The 20,563-nt window shown below is 43.5% G+C and overlaps 1 long non-coding RNA gene across 5 annotated transcripts in view; it reads right to left on the bottom strand.

Moving 5' to 3' along the window:
- Positions 1–20,563, bottom strand: part of LOC308619363 — a 178,488-nt gene that overhangs the window by 130,748 nt on the left and 27,177 nt on the right. For all 5 annotated transcript variants that reach the window (XR_014016157.1, XR_014016158.1, XR_014016159.1 and 2 more), the window contains exon 2: positions 7,744–7,808. This is a non-coding gene — a long non-coding RNA (uncharacterized lncRNA). The remainder of the gene's footprint in view (positions 1–7,743; positions 7,809–20,563) is intronic.

The raw sequence follows: 20,563 nt of genomic DNA, 5'->3' as shown, positions 1-20,563 counted from the left end.
TAAAACACTGCACTTTCTTTCACCACAACCCAGTGTCAGTAGATTGGGTTTACTGCATGTGGATAAGTGGACCCAAGTTTGCTTCAGTGACACTCACAGTACTGCTATGGGGCTTTTGCACAGCAATGGAAACCATAAACAAGACGAAAAGACAACCCTCAGAATGGGAGAAAATATTTGCAAATGAAGCAACTGACAAAGGATTCATCTCCAAAATTTGCAAGTAGCTCACGCAGCTCAATATCAAAGAAACAAAGAACCCAATCCAAAAATGGGCAGAAGACCTAAATAGACGTTTCTCCAAAGAAGACATACAGATTGCCAACAAACACATGAAAGGATGTTCAGCATCACTAATCATTAGAGAAATGCAAATCAAAACCACAGTGAGGTATCACCTCACACTGGTCAGAATGGCCATCATCAAAAAATCTACAGACAATAAATGCTGGAGAGGGTGTGGAGAAAAGGGAACCTCCTACACTGTTGGTGGGACTGTAAATTGGTATAGCCACTATGGAGAACAGTATGGAGGTTCCTTAAAAAACTAAAAAAGAGAACTACCATACGACCCAGCAATCCCACTACTGGACATATACACTGAGAAAGCCATAATTCAAAAAGAATCACGGACCACAATGTTCATTGCAGGTGTATTTACAATAGCCAGGACATGGAAGCAACCTAAATGTCCATCAACAGATGAAATGGATAAAGAAGATGTGGCACATATATACAATGGAATATTACTCAGCCATAAAAAGAAATGAAATTGAGTTATTTGTAGTGAGGTGGATGGACCTAGAGTCTGTCATACAGAGTGAAGTAAGTCAGAAAGAGAAAAACAAATACCGTATGCTAACACATATATATGGAATCTAAAAAAAAAAAAAGGTTCTGAAGAACCTAGGAGCAGGACAGAAATAAAGACACAGACGTAGAGAATGGACTTGAGGACACAGGGAGGGAGAAGGGTAAGCTGGGTGAAGTGAGAGTGTGGCATGGACATATATACACTATCAAATGTCAAATAGAGAGCTAGTGGGAAGCAGCCGCATAGCACAGGGAGATCAGCTCAGTGCTTTGTGACTACCTAGAGGCGTGGAATAGGGAGGGTGGGAGGGAGACGCAAGAGGGAGGGGATATGGGGATATATGTATACATATAGCTGATTCACTTTGTTATACAGCAGAAACTAACACACCATTGTAAAGCAATTATACTCCAATAAAGATGTTTAAAAAAAAGAAAAAGAAAAGAATGGAGGGTTTGTAAAGAAAAGGGAAAAGCCAGAAAGTGCTGGATATAATTGAGGATTTCTGCATTAGAGATTCTGCAGCACTGAAGTACAAGAAAATTGAGTAGGGTATGAAGATTTAAGAATGTTCAACTTTTTATGAATTTAATTCCTTTCTCCTTTTTTTTAATGAGTAATGGTTAAAATTTGAATTCCTTTATAAATTACTTTTGGGTGATTAACTGTGTTTTTTAAAATGCATCTCTGTACAAAGACTCTCTCTGAAATTTATTACGGTGGCCTAAATAAATTAATACATCTTGAAGGTCTTAGTGGTAAATCACCATGTTTAATTCCAAGAGAATTTAAAAGGTAAAGAAAATTAGTTTCAAAAATATTTTCAACAAGTTGAAATTTATGAAAAAAATTGAAAGATGAGCAGCTATGGGCATACCACCTTATTTTAGCTGATGAACTAATGAATATAGACTTCACACATTTTCAAAGTACTGAACTGCCTTTTCTTCTGTAGCAATCCTCAACCTATACCAGGTTAAAAAACCTAATAATCTTAAATCATGATTTCTTCCCTAAAATCCCCTTTCTACTCATTTATAAATCCTCCTTAACATTATTTTTTTCCTATTGTATTTCTTAGCATTGATTATTTCATGTATTTGATGTACAAATGTACTGAACACTTACAATATGTACAAGATACTTTTTTTTAAAGCTACATGTTAGTTGACTCTTTTGTGCTTGGCACTGGAAGATACACTGTTGGAAGATTCAGCCCCTGCACTCAATTTTCTCACAGGTTAAAGAAGATTCAGACAAGTAAATCCACAATTCAACACTCTGTTATAAAAGGTATGAGAAAGGGTTGCCCAGGGGGTTGTGATTGTAAAGAGCAGGAGAAACTATCTTTTCCTGGGTATGGGAGGATTCCTAGAGGAGATGTTACCTGAGAAAAGGAAGATGAAAAGAAATTGCCAGGTGAATAAGGGATATTTTTTAGCTTTTATTTCTATTCAATTCTCACACAAAAAGAAAAACTCAAAAAATAAATGAAGGTATATGACTCTCAGAGCTCCTTAGGCTCTTTGGTATCTATATTTGTAGCTGGAGATACATGTGCCACAATTATGTTCTAAGTTAAGGGAGTCTGCGTGTGTCATGCATCAAGCATGTAGCGCAAGCTCATGTTAATAAAAATAGCCAGTCAGGCATAATCAAGGTAGAAAAGCAACAACTCACTACATATTCACTGATAACTTTCCTCTAGTCCCCTCTCCTGTGTTCCTTTCACCCACCCAAATGTTTTGGTGTGTAAGCTTTCCTCTCAAGACAATGGAGTCCACAGCATAGCCATCACAAGTTTGAGTGTTGAACAATAGGTGAGATCCCTAGTGAATAATTATACCCAGTTGGAGAAGACTAAACAGTGCTTCGAGCCAGGTGAGAGAAATAGCATTTGGCTTATCTGCTCTGAAATAATATCTGAAAGACTCAATCCATAAAGTTTCCATATGGTTGAAAGCAAGTTGAAGAGTGAACCCTGGGTCTTAACAGTGTGTGTGTGTGTGTGTGTGTGTGTGTGTCTGTGTGTGTGTGTGTGTGTGTGTGTGTTTTGATTCAACAAATGTTAGGGAGAAACATTTTATGATAGAAAGAGCATTGGCCTCAGAGGCATGGGTTTAAAGTTCTATATCTGTCACTCTCTTGCCAGGAGGCTTTTTTAAAAGCTCATTTAATGACTCAGTTAATGCTTTTTTACATTTGAAAAAGAATGAGCCTTTTTCCAACTTTAAAGTTTGATGATTTTATGGTCACTTTTAGTTGCGGCTTTTTAAGACTCCCCATCTAAATAAACTCTTAGGCTCCATGACGTGTGCCCAACCTAGACATGCCGAAGGGGCTTTGAAATCCTGGCCTGCTTTCAGCCAACTTTATGCATTTATATCAGCTGATTTGTTACTTGATAAAAATGTTCAGGATAATACAGTCACTTTTTTAAATGCTGTAGAAAAGAACACTTCAGAAACAGATTAGAACAGCCATGATAATGGACCAGAGTCCTGAGCCATTGAGCTGAGAATTCTATCTCCCCCTGCATGAGAGAGGCAGGTCGTTACCCTCTACAGCATCTGAAGTTGGGAATTTGCTTCCTACCCCCCTAACTCTGGTAACAGCTTCCCATCAGCTTACCATCTGTGAATGAATCTGGACCTGCAGATTTATAGTCTCAGTTGGTACCGTGTCTTAGGATGTGGAGGACAGCTTGCTTTATTATTCCCTAATGCTGCTTCTTCTCAATCTTAAGAGCTAACTCAAGATTTAGTGAATAATCTATACACACGTTACATGAGCTACTCAGATTCCCTCCCACATCGTGTCTTCCAGACTGAGGAGTTCTTCCAACTGCCTATTCTCAAACCCCTAACCTCACCCTCACCGTCAGCTGAGGACCTGCTTCCTCAGTTGCAATGGAAGGGGGAGGCTTCTGGAAGCCTTCCAGTGCCAAAGGATGCAGGGGAGACGGGTTTGTGCTCTGGTCCAGGAGGATCCCACATGCCGTGGATCGGCTGGGCCCTTGAGCCATGGCTGCTGAGCCTGCACGTCTGGAGCCTGTGCTCCGCGGCGGGAGAGGCCACAACAGTGAGAGGCCCGCGTACAGCAGAAAACAAAAACAAAAAGAAAAACAAAAACAAGAAAGTATTGGGGCAGTAAGACAGGCAGTGGACATGAACAGGCCCTTCATATAAAAACAGAAAGACACCAGTCTGAAAAGACTACAGAATGAAGGACTCCCAACTACGTGACATTCTGGAAAGGGCAAAAATACACAGACAGTAACAAGACCAGCAGCTGTCGGGGGCTTGGGGGCACTCGGCGGGTGAACAGGTGGCCCCCAGGGATGTTTCGGGCAGTGAAATGGTCCTGGGTGGCACTGCAGTGGTGGCTGCAGGTCATCACGCCTGTCCAAACCTGAACAGTAGGACACAGAGAGTGAGCCTTAATATAAACTACAGACTCCAGGGGAGAATTAGGTGTCAGTGCGGATCCATCACTGAGATGACGCGCCACACAGGCGAGACATGTTACCGAGGGAGGGAACCCAGAGGGACGGGCGTAGGGAACTGCTGTCTGCTCGACTCTCCTGGAACCCTAAAACTGCTCTAAACACTGTCTACCAATTAAAAAGAAGAAACAGCTTCTAAGCACGTGAAAATACTCTCAACCTCATTCACGAGTCAGAAAACCCCAAGGGAACGTCCATACTGCTTACCGGGGCCTAGGATGAGCGGGAACACGCCGCGGCCTCGCCCCTTCCTGTCGGGCATCGCGCTGGAGCCCAGAGTCCCCCTGACTTGACCCACCGCACCCCACCCCACGTTTCATGCCGTCCACAGTCTCTACACATGACATCTTTTGATCAGATGACTCACTGTCCCAATTACAAGGTTTCAGTTTCTGCACAGGAAGAAACCAAAACCAGCACAGAGGGGAGGCTCTTCAGTCAACCTCAGGGTCTGCCTGCCTTCACGTCCCGCTCTTCCTGACGGGAGGCCCACATCCTAAGGAGGGAGGTCCTTACCAGCACCTCAGGAGCCTCATCCAGTCCACCTCACGCTGCTCTGAGAGCCTCGCCAACCTCTGCAGCTACCCAAGTCCTGGTCACTTCAGGGCCGTCCCCCTTCCCCGAGTCACTGAGCCACGTGCTCTGACAATGCATTTAAAACCAGGCTCTCGGACTTCCCTGGTGGCACACTGGTTAAGAATCCGCCTGCCAATGGTGGGCACACGGGTTGGAACCCTGGTCCGGGAACATCCCACGTGCTGCAGAGCAACTAAGCTCGTGCGCCACAACTACTGAGCCTGCGCTCTAGAGCCCGCGCGCCACAACTACTGAGCCCGGGACCCGCAACTACTGAAGCCCGCATGCCTAGAAGCCATGCTCCGCAATAAGAGAAGCCACCGCAATGAGAAGCCCGCTCACCGCCACGAAGAGTAGCGCCCGCTCGCTGCAACTAGAGAACAAAGCCCGCGCGCAGCAACAGAGACCCAACACAGCCAAAACTGAATAAGTTAAATAGTAAACAAATAAAAAAAATAAATGAATAAATAAATAAATAAATAAATAAAAGCAGGCTCTGCTTTGTCAGCACTCTGGATTTCCCTACGTATCGACGGGCAGGATTCCCGTCCTCTCCTGTAATTACGTCTGTGAAGTGCCTTTCCCGAGGAGAACAGAAGCTCCTGGAAGCAGGGAATTGCTTCTTAAGATCACATGCACAACCTGAAGACATTTGATGTTTATGTCAAAGATAAAAGACAGAACACTAGATGGTGTGAAGGGTCCTCGAGGCCAAGAGCCAGGCAAGCAGGGCACTTCCTCTGGGGATCCTTCCATCAGCAGAGCAGAAAATGTCCGTGGCCAGAACTGGCACTCAATTCGCTTTGAGCTGAGAAGCACCCATGTAATTACATAGGCTCCCCAAAGAGTAATTACTCCCACATTTATGAAAGGAGATGGCTTTTCAGGCAGGGAAGGCAAGTACAGTCTTCCCAGCTGGCTGGACTGTGTGTGCTGATGGTCACGATGGAGCTGGGCCCCAGAGCTCTGCTCTCCCCTCAAACCCCCAACCTCACCCTCACCCTCAGCTGAGGAGCTGCTTCCCTGAGAACAGAGAAGCCATCGGAGGGCTTCCCCACCTGCAACCCAGCTCTGCCATCCCCTCCCCACTCCAGGACGCTGGCCAGCAGCTCTCCCCTCCCCCACACGCATCTACTGGATCAATTCCCACTGTTATTTCTCCCATCACAACACAACACAACACAACACAACATCCTCCCCGGACCTCAGCTCCTACCCCAGCTACTGTCCAGTTTCTATTTTCCCCGTCACAGCAAAATGTCTTGAAAAAGTTGGGACCAGAACAAACCCAGTTCTCCCACTCCTCTCTCCTAAGCCTCTCCGATCAGGATTTCACCTCACAGATCCATCCAAACGCATCATTGGCGAGGTACGACCTCCCCCCAGTGCTGGGCTCGATGGTTAATGGCTCCGCGGAACGGCAACCTCGTTTGTCCAGTCACCCAGGGAACCTCTAAAGTGCTTCCCACATGCAGACAAAACGCTGTGATTAATATTTTAGGAGAAATACTCAGCGTGGAGAATACACTTGAGCTGCTGGAGGAAAGAGGTAGCGGCACAGAAAAAAAGTTTCTGTAACTACAGGAATGAACAGATAAGCTGTTTTAATGGTAACAAGTATGGGATGAAGGAGAACGAATAAAAACCATTTAGAAGACGACATTAACAAGCCTCACACTACAACGTGGTAACAGAGGATGGAGAAGGACTTTAGAAGGAACTCATTTTTCTGGGTAGGTGACAGGCTGGATGATGCAACGATGAGCCGCCAGGGACAACAGCTCAAGGCAAGGGGCAGGGGGGCTGTAAATAATCATTTCTGGATCTACTGGATCTAGTCATCCGAGGTGCCCTTTGGACAAACTCCATAGAGATGCTGGCAAGTGGCTGGACAGAGGCATCTGTCTGGTCCAGGTGGGAGAACTGACAGAGTTGGAGGTGAAAAGCGCCAGAGGGTGAGATCAGACGGGGTGGAGAGTCATGGACCAAGGGTGAAACGACAACACACACAGAGGGCGGAGGAAAGAATCAGTCAGGAAGACAGCAAGGAGAGATCTGTCACAGAAACCCACAGAGCAGACTCTGCAGATGGCAAGGCGACAGTGGTCTGAGGTGACGACTGGCAAATCTCCACTGCTTTGTATGCTGGATGCCAGGTCACCTCAACCGGATCAGGTTCCGTGGAGGGGCAGAACCAAGACCGCAGGCTGCACGATACAATTCAGCTGGGAAACAAGGAATCTTTGCCAGAGACCTCACTGCATGGTGTGTAACGCGAACCTCTGAGATTGTAAGAGACAAAGAGCGAAATTTACTGGAAGGGTGACAAGGCTGTTCTTCCAGATGATCCTCATTGCATCCCTCGACTGAGCACTGAAAACAATGTACCTATGTGACAACGGTGTTCTACTGAACCGACAAGTTATATGCACTGAGTGCTCCCTGGACAGCACGCTCTCGGCTTACAGGAAGCACAAGGAAGGCACCAATGTCAACACGTTAGGGGCTGTCGCTCAGGAAGGCTCACGGCCTACAGCGGGATCCTCAGGGAAACCTTTTAACGCCCGAGAACAAAAGTGCTTCGGCAGGACCATGTAAGTCGAGCAAGGGATGGTGTTTTGCCACCAATGTCAAGAACACGAGGCTTGTACTGTGGCTCTAAGAGGATCGTGGGATCTACACGTAGGACTTGCCAGAAACACTTGGTGCTGACCTGCTCCTCTACGCTTTGTCTAACCACATCTTTTACCTACTCCTACTTTCCCATTTTAACTTTTGAACTATTCGCCTCCCAAGGTGTTATCACAAAGGAACAGCAGCAGATAAATACGAAAACAGCAAAACTCACCAGAGGCTGATTCATTTTCCGCTGCTCTTGGAACAACGTGCAGGACTGTGACAGTGGAGGCGGACCTGGAGAAGGAAAACGCAGGCAGTGAAGCTACGACTGAAGCGGCTCGGGATGCACGAGCACCCGCCCCGCGCTCCACAGGAGACACCTGTGGGAGACCCGTCCTTTCACCTTCAGAAGGGCCTGTGAGAATAAGGAGGGAGCAACCACCCTCAGGTCTGTAACTCCCACGTGACTGTAGTACCTGAGGGGATACTTTATTTTTCTGTAGCGAGTGTACATTGAATCCTATTAAAATAAACCTCCGTCATTAAATATGAAATTTAAAAACGCTTATAGTTTATCTCTTCCAAGTCTGTTAACAACTTAGATCAGAACATCCACAGGATACCCAGAATAAAGGGACACACTCAGGTGCCTTTCAGTCTTGCAATGATTTGTACAAACTTTACAAACTTACGTGCGACGCTCAAAAACATCTTTTATTAAAACTGACTTTAAGTGGACAGAACACCTGCCCTAGGAGTCTGGAGTCCTGTGAGCGACCCCACGTGCACACCCGGTGAGGATCTAGGACAAGTCATCTCCCTCCTCAGGCCCCATTGCTTCCTTCCTCACCCGAGGCAGCAGGACAGCAGCCCTGCAGACTCATCCTGCACCGATTACACTGGGCGACTCCACAGGGCACAACCCAGGGGGGCGGCGGACGCTTACATTAGACAGCCAAGGTGCTGACGCGCCTTGAGACACACGCGCGAGATGCCGAGACGGCGACAGGAGGGGGAGGAGGTGGATCGGGGTTGGACGGAGGGGAGGACGCGGCACGTCCCGGCCGAGCCTGTGGACCCTGCTCCCCCAGGACACCCGGAGCTCACAAGTCCCAGGGGAGCCCCATCCGGAGCAGCCAGCCCTGTCCTCCAGCCCGGCCCCTCCACCTCCGGGAAGCGGTTAAACCCTCCCGGTGGCTCTACTGCGGGCCCTGGGGCGGGCAAAGCCAAGCCCCGGGGCGGGCCAAGCCCCGCTCTCCAAGCCCCGCTCTCCCAAGCCCTGCTCTCCAAGGGCCGCAGGCTCCACAACCGCCTGCAGGCCTGCAGACGCAACACCTACCCCGTGGGCACTCGCTCACCGGCCCCGGGCTCCCGAGGCTCCAGTCCGGGGGCTGCTCCTCGGGCGCGCTCCTCTCTCGGGGTCTCTATTTTTAAAATATTTATAAGTAACCCATTTTGTAGAAAACACCTATCTTTCATCATAAGAATTATGACACTTTATACTTTCATTCCAGCCTAACTTTTATACTCTATTTTCTACCATTTGGCAACTTATACCCTACGCTCTAGTCAAACAAAAATCTCCTTTACAATCACTGAAATATACTGTGTTGGTTCTCAAGTCCAGGATGTTCCTTCTGCCTGGTATGCCCCTGACCTTCTCTCCACGTGGAACATACCTACTGACATTCAAAACCTAATTCCAAGACCCCCTCATTGTTGGCATTCTCTTTAATATCCCCTAGAAGGGTTACTGACTCCGAGTTCTATTTTACAAATTTATATTTTTATGATTTATTTAATAGCCTATCTCTATTCGATTGTAATGAGTTGTTCATGCATCTCTCACACTCTCTTTGAGTTCCTCTGGCCTTTATTTTTTCTTTTATCTCTTACCCATAAGCACAGTGCTTGCTCCATAGTACGTGCTCAACGTGTTGGCTGAGTGAAAAAAGACACCTTTTAGCTCTAATCATTTGTGAAATTTCATTTAAAATGACAGCAGATCACCCTTTGTTTCCTAACTTAATTTCTAGTACTATAGAATGTACACTCAGAACACGGTCAGTGGCCTACAGGAACAGTGTTCTCACTGGACTGCATGCATATAGTCAACCCCCTTATAACTTTCTCTGGCATACAACTGCCAGACATGTTATTAAGAAAAAAAAACAAAAAAAGATGTACCAACCCCTCACCTATTAGAAAACTTCCAGAAGCTCTCCATTCCTTATGGTATCTTTTCTACTTGATTTTTCAAATACCTCTGTCTTACTTAATCTATTCAGAACTGCCTTTTCTACCTTTGGCTTTCATTTTCAATTTCATTCATATCATTATCTGCACTTACCCATAGAACCTAAGCATATTTCAGTTTCTTATGCAAGTTTCCTCACTAGAGGTCAAAGGGGCAAGGACTATTGTGATAAAATATTAAATAAATAGACGATAGAACTTTGTTCTATTCGTCTGGGAAAATTACTACCTGAAACAAAATAATTCTGGAAACTGAAGGGATCAGACCAGTCAGCTTTGTTTACTTCAGACTCAAATCAATGTCTTGTCCTTACCTGAGCTCTGGTTACATTTAGAAAAAAGTACTGTAAATACAGTGAATGAGCAAGGCCACTATCTGAGACATGTCTGGGTCCTTAGTATAGTAACTGGGGGAATGGTAAGCGTTGGTCAATGTTTGCTGATTGATGACTCAATAGATCTGGTTAAGCCTCACCATCAGAATTCCAGATTTTTTAACAAGCTTCTCAGTCTTTTCAACCCAAAGAAAAAACTAAAGAAAACCAGATGACAAGCATTTCAAATTGTAAAATATCCTGGTTGTCAAATTTAAATAGGGATATCCTGTGCAATGGAGAGGCTGGCTGGTGCCAATTTCACATTTTGTTCTCTAGTGTCCGGACGAAGCCTGCTCTGCCAGTGAGCTGACAGGTCGAGAGCACTCCAGCTTCCACAGACACCCGAGAACTTTCTATTTTTCATGGTGTTCCTGCCTTACCTAAGGGAAGGACTGTATTCACAGTGAAAAGAGTTATGATTAATCACCAATAGAGAGATTCTTCCACTTTCTGGGTGCCCACGTTAAAAGCCTGGTATAGTCAACACTCCCTCTAACATAGGTCGTGTATTGAAATGAGAAAACTATCACCTAATATGGCCAGAGAGATGAAGGGACTTGGCCCAGCTGAGCCCAGGAGACACCTCTAATTCAAAACCTCAACCATTAACATAGTGATTGTGATCAAGGAGACTTGCAGCACGTAAGAGATTCAAAAAGCATATTAATCCACCTCCGGCAACACTGCCAGTGTAAAAGAACGATTAACCTTCTCTCCCACTTGATTCAACCTGGCTGTGTATTATACCACTCTAAATGCTGGCAGACTCTATGCTTATGGCTTCCATTAGGTAGCACTTAGTATACACGAAAACTTTCTTCAAGAAGTAATTACTTTTGAAACCATAAACATTTCAGTTGGGAAAAGAGAAAAAGAAAGGAGGTGCAAGTAAAAGGAACTAGGAAAAAATAAGAAAATACCCTCAAATATAAACATGTTGATTCAAAAAATAATTTAAAGGGGATTTAAACGATACTAGGTGAGCATTTATTCTGTTTCTGCTTTAAATAAAGCATTCTGTTTTATTTGTTAGGTGTTGTACTTGTTTAGTATCTAACGTCTGTTAAAAACCTCTCGAAAGAGATGTATTCATTCTGGTATCCTAAGCACCTATCTGGATGAACAGCACAAGCAATAGGAAGTCATGGGGCATAATGGACCTTGCAAAGGCTCTGGAATCCATCTCTTACTTATGGTCTTTGAGACTCAGGCTCCTCCTCTATGTAGTGTGCATAAAACTTAGTGGAGATAGAACACTAGGGACACAGAAGGTCAAAGCAGGTATTTACTACGACTTTTCAAATATCTTCCTTTAGGAAAACAAATATATTTTATTTGCAATGAGGCTTTCTTGTGAATTTTATTCTTCTAAAGAAAAATATTTTTAGTGAACAATTCATTCGTTTGCCTCCCTGTGCTACTTTATTGACAATACTCAGGTAGGGGTGGTTTTCTCTCAAGCAGTTAACTCCATGTGATTTGTATTTCAGACCTTCCTAAAAGCATGTTTTCCTGCTCTTTCTTTCCACCCCATCCCAGCTCTACTTAAAATATTGTGACCCTCTATTAAAATGCACAGAACCCTGGGAAAATAAGGAGAAGCAAAATGTTTGTCACTGCCAGCTCTGGTATGCATATATCAGAGAATAAATTATAACTGATGAAGACAGAAATGGGACCCATATCTGTCTGACTTCAGAAACCAGAAGTGTAGCTACTACAAGCTGATGAATTGGAACTCAGATCAAGGCCTAGAGTGGAGAGGAGTCTTCTGATCAGAAGGGGAAAGTAAACAAAGGGCAGCGTTTAATTATTTAATAATAAGTAAGAGAATGACTATGGTGTTTTTACAGAACAGGATATAATATTGAAATAAAACCCCCCAAAGTGACACAGAAACATAATGCAATCCTCTTAAGCTACAACCCTTCCTAAACCAAACCATACCATTCTCTTCACACAGCCTGGAAAGTCAAAAGAAAGGGGATACTGATCTGCATCACACTGGCATTAGAAGCAGATCTACTTTTAATGAAGTTTTACTTCATGGACTGAAGTTTCCCCCCCAAAAGGGTAAGCTTTCTTCTCAAGAAACATCACTGTGTAATAATCAAGGAGCCAGGGATGCTGATATTAATTGTTCTAAGTACAGGGATTTGTTTTGCAGAAAAAAGTACCAATCAGAAAGAGAACTGACCAATAATTACTTAACAAAACTGCTTCAGAAGTAGATTTCTAAATCTACTTTTAGATTAATTGATAGTTAGGAAAATCTTACTAAGTTTATTCATTTAGAGGAAATCTGTGCAAGCCTCTGAAACCAAGAGGTATCGTATCAAAAGAGATAAGGTCACTAGACACTTATGTAAGAGCTACTTCTTCCTCAAATGGCCACCATATAGTCATTTCTATTACATTACCAAGAAGTAACAATGCACCTTTAGGAAACTAGTATGAAAGAAAAACATAATAAAATTTTTTGCAGGTGACTCTCTGATCTCATAGGTGTGTGTTAATTTTCCAAAGTTGGGACTGGATCCCGTCTTTACAAAATGCTCCTTGAAATATCACATTGAAAATCTTCTCTTTTACTCCTTACTGTAAACACTGTATATGTTTTTAAGAAGACCAATAAAAAATATGGACTATGGGGCTTCCCTGGTGGCGCAGTGGTTGAGAGTCTGCCTGCCGATGCAGGGGACACGGGTTCGTGCCCCGGTCCAGGAAGATCCCACATGCCACGGAGCGGCTGGGCCCGTGAGCCAGGGCCGCTGAGCCTGCGCGTGCAGAGCCTGTGCTCTGCAACGGGAAGTGCTACAGCAGTGACAGGCACGCGTACCGCAAAAAAAAAAAATATATATATATATATATATATGTATATATATGTATATATATGTATATACATATACATATATATATATATGTACTATGAAATTATTTTTCCAGTAGTGAAATTATGGAGAATACGACTTGCATTTCTACTGTATTCCTGCAAAAAGAGGAAGTCCTTTTCCACAAAGACTGTCATCAATGTTAACTCTGGGAGAGAAGTATTTGTAGTTGTCTCATGCTTTGTGGTGACAGACTCTCACTTTTCCCCGTCTCTATTGTGGGTAACAGGGCACACTTTGGGCTGAGAATTCACGCTGTGGTCGGAAAAGAAAGAAACGAAAAATACCCTCATTAACAGTGCTCTTTAACAAGTTCATCAAATGGGCCTCAGGCATTCTAAACAGCAGCAATTAAAAAATAACTTTAGATTTCATACATTTCTTCCAGTAGGATGAAAAGCTGAGGTATGTTAACTTTAATTTTATGGTTTGGGTGAATACAGAGTTCGATTACTCCCTGTCAAAGCAGAAATCAGCCTTTTACAGGGAATAAGTGCTAATTAAGCAAAACAGAGTAAGCATGTTATATGAAGTATATTTGTTTCTTTCCTGTGCACTTTGGCTGCACAAGCTCTAACCACAGTTTCCGGAGCGACCATCAGTGCTCCCTAAGAATGCCAATGCAGTGTTCCGTCCAGCTAGTGGGGTGCAGAGACCAGTCAGAATGCTGATGCTTTCCACAAAGGAGATGGGGCTAGGCAGGCAAATGCAATCAGGGAGTATTATCTCTGTCTTGTGTGCCTGCTACAAAACAGTGTCCTCTCAAGACTACTCTATCCCTTCTTTGCTTTATACGTGTATGTGTAAGTTTGTATATGTAAGCTTTACAAGTCTCTCATAAGAGAAAACTAAAAATGCCCAGGAAAAAGACAAAACTGCTTCAACAGAGAAAGGTCTCTCTGTTCCAGTTGAAGAGGATATAGAGTTAATAACAGGAAATATCCATCCCCTGAAACTGTATGAAACATGGATGCTTCCACAATTTACTCAAGGTCTCACTGACCAGGCTGTAATTTTTTTTTTTTTTTTTTTTTTTTTTTTCTTTTTGCGGTATGCGGGCCTCTCACTGTTGTGGCCTCTCCCGTTGCGGAGCACAGGCTCCGGACGCGCAGGCCCAGCGGCCATGGCTCACGGGCCCAGCCGCTCCGCGGCATATGGGATCCTCCCAGACCGGGGCACGAACCCGTATCCCCTGCATCGGCAGGCGGACTCTCAACCACTGCGCCACCAGGGAGGCCCTGTAATTTTAATTATTATTTCTTATGATTATGGTAGATAAAAAGTCTCAGTAGTATGCTAAAACTCTTTAACACCTGTTGACCTTTTTTCTTGATAGCTTTCCTCCTGCCAGGCTCCAGCCAACAGTAGCAGTAACAGATATCCAGATCTTAAGAGGATAGAAGTATAATGGTGCACTGAATATGGAAAGGAAGAACCAGTAATGGTTCCTATACATTCATAACGCGAATCAGCATCAAACTAAGGGAAAAAGCTTCCCCAAGAAGAAGTTGACAGCAAATAGTTTTGCCTCTTAATGCATTGAGGAAACAACTTTGAAGTTATCCGTAGCCACCGCTTCTGAAGCGACCAGTAGCTTTGCAACTATTAGTTTACTTGTATTAGATTAATTTATATTAGAGTTTATTTAATGTAATTGCTCACAAATTTTAAACCATTTTGTAGAGTAGTGTTCTGTATCTGTTTAAATGAAATGCTTTCCTAAGCTCAAGATCAGTGTTTTTATGTCGTGTAAATTATGAAATTACTGTGGAATATCTGGTAAACTTGATAGGAAACCCCAGATGTCAGCACTTTGCTGGGCAAGATTTAAAGTGGCCCACACCATTAACCCTCATCAGGAGCAGTAGCAGTGGGCTAAGTCATAAGGGCACGCCCATCCATTACATTCACCCAGGATACTGTGAGTGAGAATCAAAGGGCAGTCAGAGACCTCTATGCTCAGATTCCACTGCCAAGAAATGGCCTAAGTCAGCTCTTGTTGTTGAAGAAAATAACCCTTTAGGACTCAGACTGAATCCTATTTTAAGTTTTAGAGGAGGAAGGATACTATTTAAACATTGATGAAATGTGCCTCTCTTTTTTTATCAGCATAGAAATTTATTTGAATTCAAAATAATATGGTTATATTTAGCATAGTGTAATAATTATCTAAAGCACATATCATCGCTGGCTCTGAAACAGTTCTAAAGATGTCATTCTTTTGAAGTAAAAAATACGCAGTAAAAATGTACAAGGAAGCAAAAATATGAAAAAAACAGTTTGCTGAGTATGGGAAGTTGTTACAAGATGGGCACACCAAGATAATTGTAACAGAGTCCAAATTACATAACATGCAGCAAGGAGTTCTCTTGCTTTAACAACTCCTAGAAAATAAACCAGTAATCTCAATGCAAGAATACCACCACTGGGATAACAGGACACATTTTCTGAGGCACACAGGTAGTAATTCACTATACTTCCCCTTTCTCTAATACCTTTTCTCACACCAATTTCTTTTCTTTCCTCGAGGATAGATTTTATCCTGTTGAAAACAATTTTAGTTTTATTTGTAAAGTGGAGTAAATAATATCCTGAGTGAAGTAGGCAGCGTTTTAGCTGAAGATGCTCAGGAATCAAACTTTTGAAAAAGGCCAATCAGCTAGCTAGCTAGCAGTTACCATCAGTGGCTTGCAGAAAAAAAAAATTACAGATGATATGTTTGTTAAATAGATAAAAAGAATAAGCAGTTTAAAATGGGTGAAAAATCCCAGGATCTACTGTGACCTAGACCAGAGGTCCCTAACCTTTTTGGAACTAGGGACCGGTCTCCTGGAAGCAAATTTTTCCGGGGAGGTGGGGCGGGGTGTGTGGGGTTCAGGCGGTAATGTGAGCCATAGGGAGCGGCAGATGAAGCTTATAGCTGGCTTGCTTGCGACTCACCTCCTGCTGTGCAGCCCAGTTCCTAAGAGGCTGCGGACTGGTACCCATCCGAGGCCAAGGGGTTGGGGACCCCTGACCTAGACACTCAAAAGCAGACAGTTGACCTTTGATTAAGCCCATTTTCCTGTGGAGTGAGCCATAAGGGGCTCCAAGACACAGTTTGCTTTCAATGGTTCAGTGTTCACAGCCAGAGGGCAAACTCAGAATGTCTCCTCCTCTTGCAAAAACTGGACCGCGAATGAGAAGTCTTTTTTAGAGTAGCCCTTCACGCACGACATCCCTGCAGATCTGATGGGCTTGACTGCCCAGAAGGATTGGGCTCTTCGTGCTGGTAGCAGAGCCTCATGCTAATCCCAGATCCTTAGCCATGAGTGTTGCTCCAAATCCGCCCTGATAGTAACCAGCCAGGTGAACTCCATCCATCACCCCAGGTGCAGGATTGTAAGTGTCACTTGACCAACATCGTCCTAAGCTCGTATTTAGGATTTTAGCCAAGAGTTTTGGGTCAAGCCCTAACCTGAGTCCCAGATTCATAGCTCCAGCAGTTCCAATCCTACTAACAGCTAACAGCAAGTGTTTGCAGATCTGCGAAGCCTGGCCAGTCCCAACAGCTCCACGATGCACCACATGGGAGCCCATGCACCACAGCAGCTCAACCCCTCCCATCCTAAATGTGAGGTTGCCAGACCGAGCCGTTCCCACACCACCAGAAACAGGGGCATCCGAGAAAACTGCTCCCATTGTCTCAACTTCTTTGGCCAATTCTCTCAAAACCATAGGATCAACAGTACTGGAATCTATTAATAGTCTTTCTTCACTTTTTTTTGAATTCCATTTGCTAGAGTATAAGCTTCTAGCGCATTGATGCACTGTAATAATTCTGTCACCTTTTTCGGCTACATCCGCTGCAGAAGACACTACCGGGTTCACTTGCATCTAGAAGCTCTTTGCATGCATCAGGGAACACATCAGCAATAGTGAGTGGCTAGCCATGTTTCAAGAGCTCTTTTGCCATTGGATTCCCCACGTTGCCTACTCCAGTGAATCCAACTGGAGTCTTGGAAGCTACTGACCTAGAACACAGCGCTGCAAGGCTGGCCGCCGACGGCTGCTGCAGACGACTCCCTGTACCAGAGGCCGGAGATGGCTCCACGGAGACGGAAGGAGGCTGACACGTTGCCCGCGCCCCTCCTTCCCACGGTGACCTCCTCGACTCCCGGCTCACCCACTGGCTGCTATAGGGTGCGTGGTGCGGAGGGCCGGCTTGGCTGTGGCGATTCTTAATACCTCTTTGTTACTAGGTTACACATACAATTTCACCTAGTGAGCAATTTAACAGAAGGAATTTTTTTCTACGGCATTTTTGTGGCACAGCAGATAGAAGCGAGGTCACTATTTCTTTGAAAAACTGAACTAAAAGTTTATAGAAAGTCATGATTCATTCTACAAATATGCTGAGTCAAAGAAATGTGGAAATTGGTGCGATGGAAGAAGAGCGCTAGACTTCCCTGATGCTCAACTGGGACCTTTCTTCTGGTGTCAGAACATGGTTGTCTAACTCCTTTAATCCCAGTGGATTTTCCAAAAATTCCAGAATCTTCAGATTTTGGTAGCCCCTGTTTACTCCCTTTGCCCCCCCATGCCAAACCCCCACCCCACCCCGCACACATTTATTTTTTACCAGTTGTCCTCCGGGGTGCTTTTCTTTATATAGTTATTGCAGCAGTTTGTTAGACTACTGACCCCCAGTGCAAATGCCCCTCCCCCCCGGTTTCTCACCCTGTGTAGTTTTGTTCCACCTTGACCTGGGTTTGGTCACATGACTTGCTTTGGCCCAATGGCATATCAAGAGCTGAAGCTTGGAGAGTACTCGTGCTTTAGGGCTTGTCCTCATGGAAACCTGACATGTTAGGAAGCCTGGCTAACCTAGTGGAGAATAGGTCCAGGCCACAGCCAGCACCAATGGCCAGACATGTGAAAGCAACCAGCCCCAGTCCAGCAACCAGATGATGGCAGCCTCAGTAGTCACCTCAGGTGAAAGCAAGATAGATCCACCCAGGGGATCCCAGCCCATTCTGCTGATTCACAAATTGTGAGGAGATAAAGTGCCTGCTGTTTTAAACCACCAAGCATAGGAGTAGTTCATCACACAGGAAGAGATATAACTATCTTCACTGTTAGATTCTCTTCCCATTTTATACCATGTTTCCCCTCAAACGACTGTTCCTTTATCCAAGATTCTAGGAAAGAAATAACAACTGATGAGGCAGATAGAGCCTTAACATTTTTTAAAAGCTTTATAAACTTTTAAAATAACTATGTTAATAAAATCAATATTTATTTGATCACAAAATTATTTTCTTCAGTTGCCTTAAGAAGTAATGCAGAATTGTACTAAGTTTATAAATCTGGAGGCTCTAAAAATGTGTTATTCCTTGGATTCAAGTCCTAGTGTACTTTATGTGGGCATTCACGTTTGCAAAGTGATTCCAGGAAATTTGCGATTTCATTTTACAACTTTGGCCTAAGGAGTCTTATGATATTTTACCTGAGAAAAATAATATATTAATTCCACTTTCAGCTATTAAACCCATGGCTTCCTGTATTTTCTAAATTCCCTATCAGTAAAGAAGACTACGTATAGCATACAAGACTGTCATGATTAGGAGGAAGGTAGTACAGAAAGAACCTGTCAAATTAGGCATTGCCCAGTCATGTCAGTATACTAACGTGGGGAGCCACAGGCAGCTTGAAGCCTGGAAAAAAGACAGATACAATGTAATGATTATCCTAAGGATCCGGATAATGATTCCTATGATTTTGTTTTAAATATTAATGGCAGAGGATTCTGGGGAAATGATGGTGGCTACAGAGAAGATTTTTATCCCTGAATATGCCACCCCTCCCCTAAATACACAAGCCCCCACCCCCACAAAGAAGAAAGAAAAGCATCTAGGATAGCAAGATCAAAAACCCACAGACAACATCTACAACAAGGTGTCCACATTAACTGCAACATACAGCCAGGTAGGAACAAATCAACAACAGGAAAAAGACCTACATATGTGTATCCCAAGGTGTGTGGGAGGAAGACGAGGGAAGGACTCTCTCTCTCTTTCAGGAGAGCCAAAGGTTACTATGGTTCACGAACTCACTGAGATTGAAAAACTCACTGAGAACAGCGGCAGAAACCGGGAGTGAACGTTGCAGGCTCCACTTTGCAGCTGAGTGCAAGAACTTTGAAATGTTCTGAGGATGCCAAGTGTTCTGGGGTCTGTGAAACCTTGACACCTATCAAACCAAAGCACCATTCCAGAACAAATCCCCATACTCAACAAGGACAAGAAAGAGGAGCCCTGGGTAAATGGGCAGAGGAGGGCCAAGGAGGAAGATTTTAGAAATTTTAAGGTCATTTTTTAAAATTATGTTGTGAAAATAATAGAAGATAGTGAGCCCTGGAGTTCTGAAGCTAGAAATTATATTCTGATCTATGATTCCCTCCTAAAGTGGAAACTTATTTCACTTAAAAATGAGTGACAGAAGAGTATTCCACTCACATCCTGTAGAAAATCAGTGAGAAAAAAAAAGAAGGGTGAAAAGAAAGTTCCAGCAAATCCTGAAAACGTGACAGAAAGACACGTCCACAGAACAAATGAAATTTATTGCCTGATATTGCGGAAAAAGTAAAAGAAATTTTAAAAGGAATAGAAACTGGTTTTAAGAAAAACATAAAAGAAATTAGAAAAATTCAGAAATGAAGTGATTGGAGAATAGCAAGATTTGAAAAGGTGAAAAAATTCAGTAAGTAATTTGTTTAAAAAAAATCATGTCCCGAGAGAAGGTTAAACTAGAAGGAACACAAGTTTGAATAAACACAGTGGATAATGCCTCCTTGGAGAAATAGCTGATTTCAAATCCAGCATAAGAAACGAACAAGATGTTCCTGTTACACCTTGTCATACAAGAGAGCTGGGAAGACTTCAAAGACTACTGTGGTTGTGTGGAAAGGACTCAGGAGCCAACTTGAACAGGATCCGTGAACCTAAGAGGGGACAATCTCCGCATCGATATTTATAATAACCTCACTGAAAACAACAACAAAGAAAGAAAATACCTCATTAGTCATCTTCGGAAGCTACTTTGGAGTCAACCTTTCTCTCTCCTGTTTTTTCTTTTTTTGTAAAACTGGTAAATAAAATAAAAGAAACATTTATTCTTCCTTTCCTAATTAAACTGTAACTCAGGGCAACCAAGTAGTTGATGAAATCATCTTCTAGCTAGTAAATGAATAATAATCTAATTAGTAGAATATCACCATTTGGTACCCTTAAGAAATTAATGGATCTAGACATTGATCATTAATGGCCGCAATGTCACAGTAAGACAGACACTTTATAGTTCCTTTTGGAATTCATCAATATTATCTATGAAGTAAACTTGACAAAAAATCACACCTGAATTATGTCAGTGCTCTAGATCTATCTACCAACTGACAGTAAATACATGGGCCAAAGGAGCATGATAAATATATAAGCATAAAGGGGATGCAATCAGCATAATCCAGACAGTTGGGAACCCTACTGGA

This window comes from Mesoplodon bidens, assembly GCF_964165515.1.
Source record: "Mesoplodon bidens genome assembly, chromosome: 6".
NCBI classification, from domain to species: Eukaryota; Metazoa; Chordata; class Mammalia; order Artiodactyla; family Ziphiidae; genus Mesoplodon; species Mesoplodon bidens.
Note: the sequence above shows the minus strand (reverse complement) of the source record. Positions and strands in the feature narration are given on the sequence as shown.